Raw genomic sequence first — 4,310 nt, forward strand, 5'->3', positions numbered from 1 at the left:
AAGGATGAAATCCTCCAGATACATCCATTTGCCCAAGAATTTCATAAATTTATTGTTTTTTAATAGCTGAGTAGTACTCCATTGTGTAAAAGTACCACATTTTCTGTATCCATTCCTCTATTGAGGGACATCTGGGTTCTTTCCAGCTTCTGGCTATTATAAATAAGGCTGCTATGAACATAGCCTCACGAGATCTTTAAAGGACAATTCTCAACTTCACATGGAAACACAAAAACACCAATGGTAACTAAAATAATGTTGAGTAGTAAAAGAACTGCTAGAGGTATCAACATTTCTAACCTCAAATTGGACTACAGAGCTATAGCAGTAAAAACAGTACGTTATTGCACAGAAAGAGACATGTTCATCAATGGGATCTAATTGAAGACCCAGACATAAATCCCTACACATATAAACTCTTGATTTTTTTTATAAAGAGGCCAGGAATACACACTTGGGAAAAAAGACGGCATCTTCAAGCTGTGCTAGTTAAACCGGATGGCTGCATTTAGAAGAATCTGAATGGATCCACACAGATCACCTTGCACAAAACTCAACTCCAAATGAATATCAAAGACCTCAACATAAAATTAGATGCACTGAGCCAGATAGAAGAGAAAGTGGAAAACTGTTGTGGGAAATATTAAAAAGATTTGGTATGTTCCTGTGTTTGTTCTGGCAACTCTCTGCCCCGGCGGCCCAGCTAGCCACGCACTGGAGGGCAATGTTCAACCTGCTTTTATCTTGTGGAGACTCTGACTCTACAATCTCTCCACCCAGCTTGCTAGGTTCCCACTGGTGGGTCACTACCATACCAACTCTGCTTCAAATCCCCCATGGCCTTTGTGGTGCACCTCAGACAAACTTATGCTTTGCCAACATACCTTTCTCTCCTGAATTCGGAGGAGCTGCCCCATGAAGGGAAACACAACACAAACTTAGTTCAGAAATGACAGGTAAGTCAATCTCTGAGTGCAGCAACTAAAATCCTAATCTTGTAAGCCTTATTAAATCTAGATCCTCTGGTAGAGAATCCTGAAGGATCCTCCACTGAAACCAGGAGACACTCGTAGCTACATCTTGTCCTCATGCTATCTCTTTCCAAAAAGATCCTAACTCTCTCCTGCTTCCTCTCTTCCTCTGTCCAACCTGGAAGTCCCTCCTACTTGCCCAGTGATTAACTCCTTTATTCATTAGGGGATTGGTTCACAAGAAGTCACCTGAGTATGACTCACTCCTTGTCTGCAGCCCCTCCCAGGAGAGTGGATTAGCATCAACATACAAACAGCACCAGGCCCATTCACAACAGGAAACAGCCTTGAAATCATCGGCACAGGAAAAGAACACCATTAGCACAGGCACTATGATCAACAATTTGTAAGTAGGACCTCACGACACTGAAAAGCTTCTGTAAGGCAAAGGACACCAAGCAGGCACCTACAGAATGGGAGAAGTCCCCCCACCCCTCCAACTACACATCTGACAGAGGGCTAATATTGAAATTTTATAAAGAACCAAGAAAAACTAAGCAAACAAATAAACAAAAAAACCCTGGATACCAAGAAATCAAATAACCCAATTTTAAAAGCAGGATACAGATCTAAGTAGAGAATTCTGAGAAACCTCAAGTGGCTGAGTAAGCATTTAAAAATGTTTAACATTCCTTCCCCCCCCCCTCATTTTGTTTTGTTGTTGTTGTTTTGAGACAGGCTTTCTTTGTGTAACTATGGCTGTCCTGGAATTCACTATGTGGATCAGGCTGGCCTTGAACTAAGAGATCCTCCTGCTTCTGTTGGGTCTAAAGATGTGCGCTACCACTGCCTGGCTTAACACTTTTAGTCATCAGGGAAATGCAAATCTAAATTTTATCTTATAACTGTCAGAATGGCTAAATTCAATAGCTCGTGCTGGCAAGGATGTGGAATGAAGGGAGTACTTGTACATTGCTGGTGAGTGTGCAAACTTGTACAGCCACTATGGAAATCAGTGTAGTGGTTCCTCAAGAGGATGGGATTTGCTCTACCTTAAGATCCAGCTCTACCACTCTCAGACATATACCCAAAGGATAAGATGCCTCATCCTCCCACAGAGACAGTTGCTCAACCATGCTCATTGCTGTTCTAGTCACTAACAGCCAGAAACTGGAAGTAACCTAGATGTCCCCCAATAGATGAATGGATAAAGGAAACGTGGTGCATTTACAAATGTAATATTGCTCAGTTGCTAAAAAAAAAAAAATCATGAAATTTGCAGGTAAATATGGATGGAACTAGAAAATGCCCTTTATTGATCCAGAAACAAAACTATGGTATGTATTCATTTACACGTGGATAATTGCTGCTAAGTTTTTAATGACCAAGTTATAACCTACAGAACTGCAGACGTTCTACTGGGGGTGACCTTTCTAGGAAAGAGAAATAGGCTAGATGGGAACTGATGAGGTGGGTGGGGACTGGAATGGGAGGATCAAGCAGGAAGGTGAAGAGAATACAGGGAGAGACAGCTAAATTGAAGGCCATTTTAGGGGTGGTTATTGTAACCTAATACAGTAGAAGCTCCCTAAAATACATTTTATGTATGTTAAGAGATCTAGATAAAAATCACCAAATAATAGGGGAGACAGAGCCCCAACTGGGTATCTCTTGTCACCAAATGAACCTTCTAGAACTGGGTTTGGGTTACATCTAATTAAATTGTTGGCCAAAGGGGTTCCACAGGAATCCCCAAACAACCCATGCTGTTGCCCAGGCTGTAGATTGCTCTCCACAAACTGACAGCAAGACCCTATTTCTGAAGACAACAACTACACAACTCATTGAACACAAGAGAAGTTGAGCTGGTGCCTACCTAGAGCATCACCTAGAGCTTCTTGGAAGATACTCTGCACACTACCAAAAGAGAAACAAACACCAAGCCAGCCACAAACCCTTTATCTATAATGATGTCCTGACTGCAAGATACACTAGTGCAATGGTGGCCACAAAACTGTGGGAGTAGCCAACCAATAACTGATTTGACTTAAGGCCCATTCTATGAGGTGGAACCCATACCCAATGCTTCTCGGGTAACCAAGTACCTGAGACTAGATAGCCCAGGGACCTAGGGCAAAACCAAATAATACTGTTCTATTAATGGAATGTAGCAATAATATGACTCCTGTTGACACTCTGCCACACTCATAGGTCAGTGCCTTGCTCAGACACTACCTGAGCAGCCTCCTCCTGCAGTGGATGGGAACAAATACAGAGACCTACAGAAGGACAATACGCAGCGTGAGAGACCTTGGGACACTCATCCTAAATGGGATATGTCCATCAAATCCTATTCCCCAAGAGCTAAGAGAGCACTGAGGAAGAGGAGGCAGAGTGTATGAGCCAGAGGAGATGGATGGAAGACACCAAGAAAACGAGACCTTCTAAACACAACAGGATCGGTGCACACATGAACTCACAGAGACTGAAGTAGTAGATAGAGTCTTGTGTGGGTCTGCGCCAACTGGGGTCCTGGAACTCCAAGGAGAAGAGCATATATACCCCCATCTCTAACCCGGAAGTTAGCTCCAATTGATAACCACTTACAAATGAAAAATTAGTTTCCTCAAAGGGAGTCTCACCAAGGAAACAAATTGAGAGTGGGCAGTAGATGGCCAACAGAAAACCAACTCAGTGTCTTTGGAGGTTCCTTGTCAGAGCTTTCCATTTGCCTTGAAAAAATAAATCAATACATTTTTAACGTCTTAAATTTATTTCTCATTTTTTAGCCTACATGTTCTTTGTGTGTATGTATGTATATTTGGTTTTGTGTTTTTATGGGGATTCTTGAGTGTGCCTGAGTGTGTCTGAGTGTGTCTGAGTCTATCTCTGTCTCTTTTGTCTTGGGCTCCTTTCCTTTTGTATTTGTTTTGTTCCATTCCAATGGTTTGATTTCATCTTATTCTATTATTATCCCTGAGCTGCCCATTTATTTTGTTTGCTTGTTTTTAGTTTTGATGGGGGTGTCACAGGGGTCAGAACATTCGGAGCACAATGGATGAGCCTCATCCTGGGAAAACCACCTTCGTGATCATGGTATCTCTCCTGCCCGGTAAGTATGCCTGTTTGTTTTCTAACGAGGCAGAAAGGGGCTGGACTCCTATGGTCTCTGAGAGGTGGGAAGGAATGGGGAGGAGCAGAAGGAGGGGAAACTGTAAGCAGTGTAAACTGTATGAAAAAACTCTCTACTTCCAATAAAAGAAAAAAAAGTAAAATGTAAGAGAAGAAAGAAATGCATTCATTGTACTGTGCTCAATGCTCCCTTTCATTCTTGAACAC

General features: G+C 42.2%; 1 pseudogene; it reads right to left on the reverse strand.

The window, feature by feature from the left end:
* Nucleotides 1-3,937: 3,937 nt before the first annotated feature.
* Nucleotides 3,938-4,091, reverse strand: LOC115064619 (annotated as a pseudogene).
* Between the last annotated feature and the right edge of the window lie 219 nt (nucleotides 4,092-4,310).

Source organism: Mus pahari, chromosome 8 (assembly GCF_900095145.1).
Source record: "Mus pahari chromosome 8, PAHARI_EIJ_v1.1, whole genome shotgun sequence".
NCBI lineage: Eukaryota > Metazoa > Chordata > Mammalia > Rodentia > Muridae > Mus > Mus pahari.